The sequence below is a fragment of the Schistocerca americana genome, chromosome 1, assembly GCF_021461395.2.
Source record: "Schistocerca americana isolate TAMUIC-IGC-003095 chromosome 1, iqSchAmer2.1, whole genome shotgun sequence".
NCBI classification, from domain to species: Eukaryota; Metazoa; Arthropoda; class Insecta; order Orthoptera; family Acrididae; genus Schistocerca; species Schistocerca americana.
Genome location: NC_060119.1, coordinates 788527059 through 788541578, shown reverse-complemented (window position 1 = coordinate 788541578; position 14520 = coordinate 788527059).

Genomic DNA, 14520 nt, shown 5'->3' with positions numbered 1-14520 from the left:
TCATATTTGGGGAGTTTGGTGGCCAGCGAAAGTGTTTAAATTCAGAAGTGTGATCCTGGAGCCACTCTGTAACAATTCTGGAGGTGTGTGGTGTCGCATTGTCCTGCTGGGTTTTCCCAAGTCCGTCGGATGCAAAATGGACATGAATGGATGCAGGTTATCAGGCAGTATGCTTACGTGTTTGTCATGTGTCACAATCTTATTTAGACGTATCGTGTGTCCCATATCAATTCAACTGCACATACCCCACACCAATACAGAGCCTCCACCAGCTTGAACGTTCCCCTGCTGACATGCAGGCTCCACGGATTCATGAGGTTGTCTGCATAACCGTACATGTCCATCCGCTCAATACAATTTGATACGAGACTCGTCCGACCAGGCAACATTTTTCCAGTCATCAACAAGCCAATGTCGGTGTTGAAGCGTCCAGGCGAGGCGTAAAGCTTTTTGCCGTGCAGTCATCAAGGGCACACGAGTGAGACATCGATGATGTCTCGTTGAATAGTTCGCACGCCGACACTTGTTAATGGCCAACATTGAAATCTGCAGGAATTTGCGGACGCGTTGCACTTCTCCCACGCTGAATGATTCTCTTCAGTGGTCATTGGTCCCGATCTTTCAGGATCTTTTGCCGGCCACAGCGGTGTTGGAGATTTGATGTTTTACCGGACTGCTGATATTCACAGTGAAATGGCCGTACGGGAAAATCCCCACTTCATCGCTACCTCCGAGATGCTGTGCTGTGTCCCATCGCTCGTGCGCCGACAATAACATCACGTTCAAACTCACTTAAAAGGATATAACCTGCAGCTGTAACCAATTTAACAACTGTGCCGGACACTTGTCTTATATAGGCATTTCCGACCGCAACGCCGTATACTGCCTGTTTAAATATCTCTGTATTTGAATACGCATGCTTATACCAGTTTCTTTGGCGCTTCAGTATAATTGAAGAGATCTAAACGTGCTCCAGAAGAGGACGCTAATTTTTTTCCGCTTGTATTACGGAACTGCGAATAGACAGAGTAGGAGAAACCATTCTTTGCATCGCTTGTGTTAATTTGTGATCATCATGTTGAACGCTGAACTGTTCTGAGCTGGTGAATATTTCGTGTACTGTGATTTCGAAATGGACTTAGTTTTCGCATATCTTTGATTGCATTTTAATTTGGGGATTTTGCTACCGTTCTTGTCACGCTCTTGACGTAACTTTACTCCATTTGATAGTGGTATTTTCTGTCTGCAGTTTAATTTAATATAATGGGACCACTTCCATTTATCTGAGATGTCTCGTCTTGAATAAACATTATTCATCATAGTTCGCTGTCGTCTACCCCTGTTACTACATTATTCATTTAACTTTTATTTTGTATTTCTGTACATTTTATTGACCTGAAATACCAGCAAACTCATAGACTATTTTATTGCAGGATAACATCTACAAATTATTATGTGAAGCGAATTGGTAGCAGGGCATAAAAGCAGACGTGCACGTCTCGACCCTATGACTACATCGAGATATTCTCATTAAACAGAGACGTGCACAGCCCAAGTAAGTAAAGCACGAGTAACCACAGGTAAAGACGCAACTGGTTTTATTGTACAGAATGTTATTGGGTAGAGAAACTACTCGGCAATAACGTTTGTGTATCGTCGCACTAACCAATATAGCTGCAATGTTTGGTGTTTCAAGAGGTTCCACTTAGAAGATTCATATGGTATACAGTGTAAACCGATAAACATTATCCACAAAGTCACAACACCGACGAAAGTGAGAGTTAAGTGCTCATGGCAGTCTGCCATTGAAGAGAAATGTAACGACAGCTGCAAATGTCCTTGCGGAACTGAATTGCACTCCGGGGAACCGTGTCAGCCCCAAAACAACATGAAGGGAGTTTTACATGTATTATAGGGCGAGCTGGAATCCCAAAGCCACACATCAGAAAGACAAGAGAGGCCGTGATGTACTGCCTCTTTTTAAACTCTATTTGAGTTGAAATACTTGTTTAAAGATTCTGGCCACTGAACACTCTAACAATGCAAAGTAATTTGCACCTGCCAAATTGCTGTTCCATGACACCAACATGTCCATAAATAAATATTCCCGAATGTCATCAGAGTATCCTTCTTATATCAAAGTTTTGGTTTCTAAACACTCTATATTCGAGCTGTTATCCATGAGTCTACACGGACAGTGTCACAGCTACACGTGAAAGCCTACTGTGATAAGAGAAGAAACGTTCCAGTAAACGTGGCTCAGCTAAACGAGCCGTTCGCGAGGTAACTGAGGACGTTTGGTGACGAAACGCCATTGATTTCAGTATGAACTACTGGCTGAGTCAGTACAAATGTATTTGAAATGTAAATTGGCCGTGGTTAGTTCTCGGATAGCCAAATGGTAATACATTTCCTATATTTCATAACGGTTGTAGTCGCCGCAGTCTCTGTTCCATGCATGCATTTCCGAAAGAACAGCTGCATCGTAGTAATTCGGAGCAACACAGCCACTCCAGTATCGTATTTATCCGCCGACACCGGGCAAGCGACTTTCGCAGAAGTTTGGGTCTGGCTGTGAGTCGTCTTAGAACAGCTGTGACTCCGCAATCGTCCTCCACGCTCAGCTGTCTACATAATTCTGCTCGGTAACTTCCGTACATCCCTGTATAGCTTTGGTCAATGATCCAAGCTCACACGTTCCTTTCCTTAAACGTAAATCATGTGGAATCAGAACTGCGATTAGCTGCGCCACGTCAGTTCATTTACTATACATGTGCGGACATACAGTAGTATTCTTACCTGGTTTCCGTATGTCCTTCAATACACCACTCGAATATTCTACGTGGACCTCCTTATTCTTTCGTGAAGGGATTCCTATTGCTGAGATGGAAATGTTGGATTCTGGCAGAGTCATAGGTTGTCAGCTTTTTAATCTTACCTTGGTTCTTTTATAAGCCCCTTCTGGCACTGGTCGCACAATGGAAAGTTCACGTTTTTATAAAGAGAAAATTGTTTATTTGTTGAGTAAGAGTCCTCCGGGTGTTCTGTTGAGAGGTGATTTTAACAGTGTGTTGCTATCTGCAGATCAGTCTTAAAATTTTAATTTCTGTCGTGAATTACATGAATTGCTCCGTTTCTTACGCCTGAAAGACGTCTGGATATGTAAATACTCGACTTTCATTTATCCATTTTACTGCGATTTGTAGTAGCAGATTAGATAGGTTTTGCTTATCAGACTGCCTGCGCGATAGCATTCTTAATGTTGACGTCATCCCCGTGTCCGTTTCGGATCACTGTGCTGTGACTGCAACTACCAGTGTTGTACGGCAACCGGTCAAACCGTTTTGCACTACGTGGTTGTTAAACGTCGCTCACCTAGCTGACTCCTCTCTCGATAACGTGATGCTTGGAAGCGCACTCTCCCATCCACTGGGTAGTCAATTCTTGACTGATGGACACAACTGGCGAGACAGCGTCTCAGGCAAGCTTTGATACTTTCTTTTGCTGCCAAAGCATGTGACTTTCGGAGAACTTATGAATTTTTCTATTCCATTCTGCATGAACTTTATGATGTTGCGGATCACACGCCTCTGCGAATTGCGGATGTCAGGTGTGTAAAGACGAAACTGTTGACCTTTAAGAGGATACAAATGGAAGGTTTGAAACTGCAATCCAAGCAACGTTCATTGGTGGTGGAAGAACTGACTACCTTATTTCAGTTGCTTCGGCATCAGCCAAATCGCTGGAGCGCTGTATTCACTCTCTCACGAAAAATGATGGACGTGTCGTAACGTCGCAAGCTGATATAGTGCGTATCTTGCAGCAATACTATGCCTATACCTGCGACGTCGATGCGTCTAGTGATATCTCTTACGACTCAATAGTCAGCACGTAGGATATGACAGTTACACTTGAACATAATGAAGCGCTCTTAGCTGCCTTTCAACCTAAGCAAGTTTATAAACTTATTGTGAGATCGCCGGGTCTGGATGGACCTTCCAAGGTTTTTTATGTGCTTTTTGGCCTCCGTTGGGTGCTACCTTTACATCCCTTTTGAATGTAGTGTTACATGGAGGAGCAGTGCCGACCACGTTCAAAGTGGGAAAAATTGTTTTAATCCCGAAACGCCCTGAAATGGCTGTCCCTGATAGCTTTCGCCCAATTCCTTCTTTAATCTTCGGTTATAAGACTTTGGTGAAGGCAGTTAATAGTAAGATCTCAGTTCTTTGATGGAGACGATTGTTGTAAAACGTCAAAGCTGCGTACATGGTAGTACCATTCTTATCCATATAGTCGAGAGTCGTGACGTGGATTCGGTATTTGCCGTAACGTGCCCTTGTTTCTTTAGACTTTGATAAGGCATTTCACCGTGTTAATTACGACTTTTTGCTTCGGATTCTGGAGACTGTTGGCTTTACTGTTGGCATACGACGGGTGCTCTCAAATCTGTTTCAGCTTCTATGATTGTTAACTGCCAACTGACGCCCCCGATAAAAATCCGTCGGGCAGAACGTCAAGTAGGCCCGCTGTCTATGACCTTGTTTGTGTTCTCTCTGGAGCCCCTACTTCGGATGCCGGTATCCCAGCTGAAACGTTGGACGCTTTCCAGTGAGGCTGTAGCTGTTCATGCATACACGTATGATGTGATGGTTCTACTCCGAAATTCTGCGGAGATACCTCGACTGACGGCTGTAATCGATTATTATTGTCGGAATTCTGAAGCACTACTTAATGACGATAATTGCAGGCTTCTTACTTTGCGACGTTTTGAAGACGGGGTTGTTCCATTGGCTACGGCAGTGGATCAACATACGTCTCTCGGTATCATCATTGATCGTTGTCCACTCAAAATGGCGACGATCAATTGCAAGTCTTAAGGACAATCTGTTTTGCTCCGGCTCGTTCTCTCCTAGTTTCCCTGCTCGTTTTGTTGGTGTTTTGTCTTACAGTCCTTCCAGTTATATTGTATAATATGTGTAGATGAAATACATATCGTATATAATCCTTGCAGTCAAATTGGAAATTTTCTCTAGACCGAAGGCTTCGTTTGTGATTTAGACTATAATTCGATTTCTTTGTGTTTCTTCTTTTAGATTCTATATAAAAATTACTATAAACACACGAAATAAATAAAACTTTTAAAAAATTAATATAATAAAGAAACTAAATAAAAAATTGTTCATACATATCACGAGAATTGGGTAGTGGGCTGGTGTATGTCCTCCAAGTATTTCTGATGTTTCATTCTCTTCCTCTTTATTATTCTGTTCTCATTTTTAATCTTCTCTCACATTTGCAGCTCATAGTATGTAATGGTTTGACTATGGTCTTCTGAAGTTTCGTGATGGTACCAAGTCACTCTGAAAACAAAAATAAAAGTAGCACCGACATAACGTGGTCGCTCACTGGCGTCATTCCATTATACAGCTGATGGTTGACCACATTCTCACGTGTGGATACATTTAATGTAATTGATTTTTATGTTTCCTGTCTTTCCTTAGTTGCTTTTATATTATTATTATTATTATTATTATTATTGTTATTGTTACGATCATCCTCTTGGAGATGTAGTCCGTCTATGCGACTAAATGAAAAGCTGTTTGTTTTTATAGCATACGTATTTCGCTTCTTTTTATTTGCAATTCATCCTCAGTGAGCTGTAATTAATGTTTTTTTTACTCTTATAACAAATGCATTTAAAGGTAAATTAGTACATAATGCCTGCTTTAACATTCTCTTGTTGTTGGGTAAGAAATAACTTTCTAGAGCACAGGTCTCATGAGGCTAAATTACTGTTTCGCTCTGTTTAAGACTTTCATCGTCTTCTTATCACCGATTTGTTGTTCTGGAATTGCACCTGGTTGTCTTGCGTACGCTAGGAGGTCTGATTTTTTCACCTAACAAGTATGCTGGTTGTTTGCATCTACTGTTAATACTGTTACAGACTGCCATTGTGCGGATTTCGGCAAACTTTCGCTTGCGTGTCGGTATCTGTATGCTGTTTGATACTCGTTTGTTATGTTGGTGCGTGTTTTATTGGGCACAGTGAGGGATACTCTGGGTAAATGGGGAAATTTCAGTTGATAGAATCGAATTTTTTATCTATTGTGAATCTATCAATGGTGGGGAAATTGACTAAATTATTACGCAGCTGATCATGTAGTACTTTCAATTTATTATTGTTTTAGTGGCTAACATAATAGTAAAAGACGAAATTAACATAAGCACCAACTCTCACATTTCGTTACCATAACTTACCGCGACGTAGAAGATAACCAGAATAACAAACCTAGATGTAGAGCGTAACGAAAGTAAATAGTAATTTACTCAGTCTCCTCACCACATACACTTCCACAACGAAGAAAAGAAAATGCTATTCCCTTTACTCAAGTTCCCCTGTTTATCCTATCACACCCACTAATAGACGAACTCATGTTAAAAAAACAGGTATCGATCACACACCAAAACACAAACAAAAGAAATAGACACACCGACAGGTGGCAACACTACTAACAGTAAACACACACTGACAATGCGTTTTTTTAATATGTGAAATGCGCTCGCAAACGCCGTAAATCTGACACCATTGTGATTGTAATTCCACGGCGAAATGTGTGCACTTACAAGATCCCAAAAACGCGTAAGTGGTAGAGAACAGTTATTTAACCTCACAAAAATTGCGGCCCTAACAGTAAGATAATGATGAAGAAACTGTAATACAGTAATATAATAGAAAACGTTTAAGAAATAATGCACGCTCACAGCTCATATTATTATATGCATACGACTAACGTATGCTTCAGGCCACAGAATATGCTTCACAGGAAGAGAAACGGGTATGATATATAAACAAAGAGCTTAGACACTGTAGAGCCAAAGAAACTGGAAAACCTGCCTAATATCGTGTAGGACCCCGCGAGCACGCAGAAGCGCTGCAACACGATGTGGCATGTACTCGACTGATGTCTGAAGTAGTGCTCGAGGGAATTGACATCATGAATCCTGCAGAGCTGTCCATAAATCCGTAAGAGTTCGGGGGTGGAGATCTCTTCTGAACAGCACGTTGCAAGGCATCCCAGATATGTTCAATAATGTTCATTTCTGTGGAGTTTGGTGGTCTGCGGAAGTGTTTCAACTCACAAGAGTGTTCCTGGGCCACTCTGTAGCAATTCTGGACGTGTGGGGTGACGCATTGTACTGCTGGAATCCTGAAGTCCGTCGTAATGCAGAATACACACGAATGGATACATGTCATCAGACAGTATGCTTTCCTGCGTGTCACTTGTCAGAATCCTATCCAGAAGTATCAGGGGTCCCATATCAATCCAACTGCACATACCCCACACCAGCTTGAACAGTCCCCTCCCGACATCCAAGGTCCACGGATTCATTAGTTTTACCAGATTCCTGATATTCAGTGTGCTCCCTGCCGCCGTTGGATAAGCAGCTGCAGCAACAAGTCGTATACTCCTAGCTCACTCATTTGTTACACAGTTTACTTCTTAATTTCTTTGCGTGTTTTTGGTACTTGCATTGTTTAATTCATAAATTTCGGGCGTATTATAGTATTTGAGAGTTGTAGCATCGCGTTTTAGTACCTGAATAGTGTAAATTCGCGTAGTCGTTTGTCTACTGTTTCGTTTTGAACGGCCAGTGTCGGTTGGTCGCAGTCAGTGTGCTCCCTGCCGCCGTTGGATAAGCAGCTGCAGCAGCAAGTCGTATACTCCTAGCTCACTCATTTGTTACATAGTTTAATTCTTAATTTCTTTGCGTGTTTTTGTTACTTGCATTGTTTAATTCATAAATTTCGGGCGTATTATAGTATTTGAGAGTTGTAGCATCGCGTTTTAGTACCTGAATAGTGTAAATTCGCGTAGTCGTTTGTCTACTGTTTTGTTTTGAACGGCCAGTGTCGGTTGGTCGCAGTCAGTGTGCTCCCTGCCGCCGTTGGATAAGCAGCTGCAGCAGCAAGTCGTATACTCCTAGCTCACTCATTTGTTACATAGTTTAATTCTTAATTTCTTTGCGTGTTTTTGGTACTTGCATTGTTTAATTCATAAATTTCGGGCGTATTATAGTATTTGAGAGTTGTAGCATCGCGTTTTAGTACCTGAATAGTGTAAATTCGCGTAGTCGTTAGTCTACTGTTTTGTTTTGAACGGCCAGTGTCGGTTGGTCGCAGTCAGTGTGCTCCCTGCCGCCGTTGGAAAGGGTCCTTCCGGATGCCATGAAGGGTACAGGGTGCACCCATCTGCAGGTGGTCGCTCATGTCGGCACCAATGATGTGTGTCGCTATGAATCGGAGGAAATCCTCTCTGGCTTCCGGCGGCTATCTGATTTGGTGAACACTGCCAGTCTCGCTAGCGGGATGAAAGCAGAGCTCACCATCTGCAGCATCGTCGACAGGACTGACTGCGGACCTTTGGTACAGAGCCGAGTGGAGGGTCTGAATCAGTGGCTGAGACGGTTCTGCGACCGTGTGGGCTGCAGATTCCTCGACTTGCGCCATAGGGTGGTGGGGTTTCGGGTTCCGCTGGATAGGTCAGGAGTCCACTACACGCAACAAGCGGCTACACGGGTAGCAGGGGTTGTGTGGCGTGGGCTGGGCGGTTTTTTAGGTTAGATGGCCTTGGGCAAGTACAGAAAGGGCAACAGCCTCAACGGGTGCGGGGCAAAGTCAGGACATGCGGGGACCAAGCAGCAATCGGTATTGTAATTGTCAACTGTCGAAGCTGCGTTGGTAAAGTACCGGAACTTCAAGCGCTGATAGAAAGCACCGAAGCTGAAATCGTTATAGGTACAGAAAGCTGGCTTAAGCCAGAGATAAATTCTGCCGAAATTTTTACAAAGGTACAGACGGTGTTTAGAAAGGATAGATTGCATGCAACCGGTGGTGGAGTGTTCATCGCTGTTAGTAGTAGTTTATCCTGTAGTGAAGTAGAAGTGGATAGTTCCTGTGAATTATTATGGGTGGAGGTTACACTAAACAACCGAACTAGGTTAATAATTGGCTCCTTTTACCGACCTCCCGACTCAGCAGCATTAGTGGCAGAACAACTGAGAGAAAATTTGGAATACATTTCACATAAATTTTCTCAGCATGTTATAGTCTTAGGTGGAGATTTCAATTTACCAGATATAGACTGGGACACTCAGATGTTTAGGACGGGTGGTAGGGACAGAGCATCGAGTGACATTATACTGAGTGCACTATCCGAAAATTACCTCGAGCAGTTAAACAGAGAACCGACTCGTGGAGATAACATATTGGACCTACTGATAACAAACAGACCCGAACTTTTCGAATCTGTATGTACAGAACAGGGAATCAGTGATCATAAGGCCGTTGCAGCATCCCTGAATATGGAAGTTAATAGGAATATAAAAAAAGGGAGGAAGGTTTATCTGTTTAGCAAGAGTAATAGAAGGCAGATTTCAGACTACCTAACAGATCAAAACGAAAATTTCTGTTCCGACACTGACAATGTTGAGCGTTTATGGAAAAAGTTCAAGGCAATCGTAAAATGCGTTTTAGACAGGTACGTACCGAGTAAAACTGTGAGGGACGGGAAAAACCCACCGTGGTACAACAACAAAGTTAGGAAACTACTGCGAAAGCAAAGAGAGCTCCACTCCAAGTTTAAACGCAGCCAAAACCTCTCAGACAAACAGAAGCTAAACGATGTCAAAGTTAGCGTAAGGAGGGCTATGCGTGAAGCGTTCATTGAATTCGAAAGTAAAATTCTATGTACCGACTTGACAGAAAATCCTAGGAAGTTCTGGTCTTACGTTAAATCAGTAAGTGGCTCGAAACAGCATATCCAGACACTCCGGGATGATGATGGCATTGAAACAGAGGATGACACGCGTAAAGCTGAAATACTAAACACCTTTTTCCAAAGCTGTTTCACAGAGGAAGACCGCACTGCAGTTCCTTCTCTAAATCCTCGCACAAACGAAAAAAATGGCTGACATCGAAATAAGTGTCCAAGGAATAGAAAAGCAACTGGAATCACTCAATAGAGGAAAGTCCACTGGACCTGACGGGATACCAATTCGATTCTACACAGAGTACGCGAAAGAACTTGCCCCCCTTCTAACAGCCGTGTACCGCAAGTCTCTAGAGGAACGGAGGGTTCCAAATGATTGGAAAAGAGCACAGATAGTCCCAGTCTTCAAGAAGGGTCGTCGAGCAGATGCGCAAAACTATAGACCTATATCTCTTACGTCGATCTCTTGTAGAATTTTAGAACATGTTTTTTGCTCGCGTATCATGTCATTTCTGGAAACCCAGAATCTACTATGTAGGAATCAACATGGATTCCGGAAACAGCGATCGTGTGAGACCCAACTCGCCTTATTTGTTCATGAGACCCAGAAAATATTAGATACAGGCTCCCAGGTAGATGCTATTCTTCTTGACTTCCGGAAGGCGTTCGATACAGTTCCACACTGTCGCCTGATAAACAAAGTAAGAGCCTACGGAATATCAGACCAGCTGTGTGGCTGGATTGAAGAGTTTTTAGCAAACAGAACACAGCATGTTGTTATCAATGGAGAGACGTCTACAGACGTTAAAGTAACCTCTGGCGTGCCACAGGGGAGTGTTATGGGACCATTGCTTTTCACAATATATATAAATGACTTAGTAGATAGTGTCGGAAGTTCCATGCGGCTTTTCGCGGATCTTGCTGTAGTATACAGAGAAGTTGCTGCATTACAAAATTGTAGCGAAATACAGGAAGATCTGCAGCGGATAGGCACTTGGTGCAGGGAGTGGCAACTGACCCTTAACATAGACAAATGTAATGTATTGCGAATACATAGAAAGAAGGATCCTTTATTGTATGATTATATGATAGCGGAACAAACACTGGTAGCAGTTACTTCTGTAAAATATCTGGGAGTATGCGTACGGAACGATTTGAAGTGGAATGATCATATAAAATTAATTGTTGGTAAGGCGGGTACCAGGTTGAGATTCATTGGGAGAGTGCTTAGAAAATGTAGTCCATCAACAAAGGAGGTGGCTTACAAAACACTCGTTCGACCTATACTTGAGTATTGCTCATCAGTGTGGGATCCGTACCAGGTCGGGTTGACGGAGGAGATAGAGAAGATCCAAAGAAGAGCGGCGCGTTTCGTCACTGGGTTATTTGGTAACCGTGATAGCGTTACGGAGATGTTTAATAAACTCAAGTGGCAGACTCTGCAAGAGAGGCGCTCTGCATCGCGGTGTAGCTTGCTCGCCAAGCTTCGAGAGGGTGCGTTTCTGGATGAGGTATCGAATATATTGCTTCCCCCTACTTATACTTCCCGAGGAGATCACGAATGTAAAATTAGAGAGATTAGAGCGCGCACGGAGGCTTTCCGGCAGTCGTTCTTCCCGCGAACCATACGCGACTGGAACAGGAAAGGGAGGTAATGACAGTGGCACGTAAAGTGCCCTCCGCCACACACCGTTGGGTGGCTTGCGGAGTATCAATGTAGATGTAGATGTACACTCGCGGAATGGTCGTACGGGAATATCCCCACTTCATCTCTGTCTCGGGAATGCTGTGCCGCACCGCTCGTGCTCCGATTATAACACCGCATTAAACTCACTTAAATCTTGAAAAGCCGCTGTTGTAGCAGCAGTAGCCGAGCTAACAACTACACCAGACACTTGCTGTCCTCTACAGAGTGTTACAAGAAGGTACGGCCAAACTTTCAGGAAACGTTCCTCGCACACAAAGAAATAAAATATGTTATGTGGACATGTGTCCGGAAACGCTTACTTTCCGTGTTAGAGCTCATTTTATTACTTCTCTTCAAATCACATTAATCTTGGAATGGAAACACACAGCAACAGAACGTACCAGCGTGACTTCAAACACTTTGTCACAGTAAATGTTCAAAATGTCCTCCGTTAGCGAGGATACATGCATCCACCCTCCGTCGCATGGAATCCCTGATGCGCTGATGCAGCCCTGGAGAATGGTGTATTGTATCACAGCCGTCCACAATACGAGCACGAAGAGTCTCTACATTTGGTACCGGGGTTGCGTAGACAATAGCTTTCAAATGCCCCCATAAATGATAGTCAAGAGGGTTGAGGTCAGGAGAGCGTGGAGGCCATGGAATTGGCCCACCTCTACCAATCCATCGGTCACCTAATCTGTTGTTGAGAAGCGTACGAACACTTCTACTGAAATGTGCAGGAGCTCTATCGTGCATGAACCACATATTGTGTCGTACTTGTAAAGGCACATGTTCAAGCAGCACAGGTAGAGTATCCCGTATGAAATCATAACAACGTGCTCTATTGAGCGTAGGTGGAAGAACATGGGGCCCAATCAAGACATCACCAACAATGCCTGCCCAAACGTTCACAGAAAATCTGTGTTGATGACGTGATTGCACAATTGCGGGCGGGTTCTCGTCAGCCCACACATGTTGATTGTGAACATTTACAATTTGATCACAAACTGACGAAACTAAAATGAGCTCTAACATGGAAATTAAGCGTTTCCCGACTCATGTCCACATAACATATTTTCTTTATTTGTATGTGAGGAATGTTTCCTGAAAGTTTGAGCGTACCTTTTTGTAACACCCTGTATAGGCGTTGCCGACCGCAGCTCCGTATTCTGCCTGTTTACATATGTCTGTATTTGGGTACGCATGTCTATACCAGTTTCTTTGGCGCTTCAGTGTATAATAGAAAACGTTTCTGAAATAATGCGCGTTCACGACTCGTTTGTTGTTGTGGTCTTCAGTCCTGAGACTGGTTTGATGCAGCTCTCCATGCTACTCTATCCTGTGCAAGCTTCTTGATCTCCCGGTACCTACTGCAGCCTACATCCTTCCGAATCTGCTTAGTGTATTCATCTCTTGGTGTCCCTCTACGATTTTTACCCTCCACGCTGCTCTCCAATGCTAAATTTGTGATCCCTTGATGCCTCAGAACATGTCCTACCAACCGGTCCTTCCCTCTTGTCAAGTTTGTGCCACAAACTCCTCTTCTCCCCAATTCTACTCAATACCTCCTCATTAGTTATGTGATCTACCCATCTAATCTTCAGCATTCTTCTGTAGCACCACATTTTGAAAGCTTCTATTCTCTTCTTGTCCAAACTAGTTATCGTCCATGTTTCACTTCCACACATGGCTACACTCCATACAAATACTTTAAAAAACGACTTCCTGACACTTAACTCTATACTCGATGTTAACAAATTTCTCTTCCTCAGAAACGCTTTCCTTGCCATTGCCAGTCTACATTTTATATCCTCTTTACTTCGACCATCATCAGTTATTTTGCTCCTCAAATAGAAAAACTCCTTTACTACTTTAAGTGTCTCATTTCCTAATCTAATTCCCTCAGCATCACACGACTTAATTCGACTACATTCCATTATCCTCGTTTTGCTTTTGTTGATGTTCATCTTATATCCTTGTTTCAAGAGACTGTCCATTCTGTTCAACTGCTCTTCCAAGTCCTTTGCTGTCTCTGACAGAATTACAATGTCATCGGCGAACCTCAGAGTTTTTATTTCTTCTCTTCTCACGACTCGTACTACTAACGTATTATTCAGGCCACTGAATATGCTTCGGAAATACACTCCTGGAAATTGAAATAAGAACACCGTGAATTCATTGTCCCAGGAAGGGGAAACTTTATTGACACATTCCTGGGGTCAGATACATCACATGATCACACTGACAGAACCACAGGCACATAGACACAGGCAACAGAGCATGCACAATGTCGGCATTAGTACAGTGTATATCCACCTTTCCCAGCAATGCAGGCTGCTATTCTCCCATGGAGACGATCGTAGAGATTCTGGATGTAGTCCTGTGGAACGGCTTGCCATGCCATTTCCACCTGGCGCCTCAGTTGGACCAGCGTTCGTGCTGGACGTGCAGACCGCGGGAGACGACGCTTCATCCAGTCCCAAACATGCTCAATGGGGGACAGATCCGGAGATCTTGCTGGCCAGGGTAGTTGACTTACACCTTCTAGAGCACGTTGGGTGGCACGGGATACATGCGGACGTGCATAGTCCTGTTGGAACAGCAAGTTCCCTTGCCGGTCTAGGAATGGTAGAACGATGGGTTCGATGACGGTTTGGATGTACCGTGCACTATTCAGTGTCCCCTCGACGATCACCAGTGGTGTACGGCCAGTGTAGGAGATCGCTCCCCACACCATGATGCCGGGTGTTGGCCCTGTGTGCCTCGGTCGTATGCAGTCCTGATTGTGGCGCTCACCTGCACGGCGCCAAACACGCATATGACCATCATTGGCACCAAGGCAGAAGCGACTCTCATCGCTGAAGACGACACGTCTCCATTCGTCCCTCCATTCACGCCTGTCGCGACACCACTGGAGGCGGGCTGCACGATGTTGGGGCGTGAGCGGAAGACGGCCTAACGGAGTGCGGGACCGTAGCCCAGCTTCATGGAGACGGTTGCGAATGGTCCTCGCCGATACCCCAGGAGCAACAGTGTCCCTAATTTGCTGGGAAGTGGTGG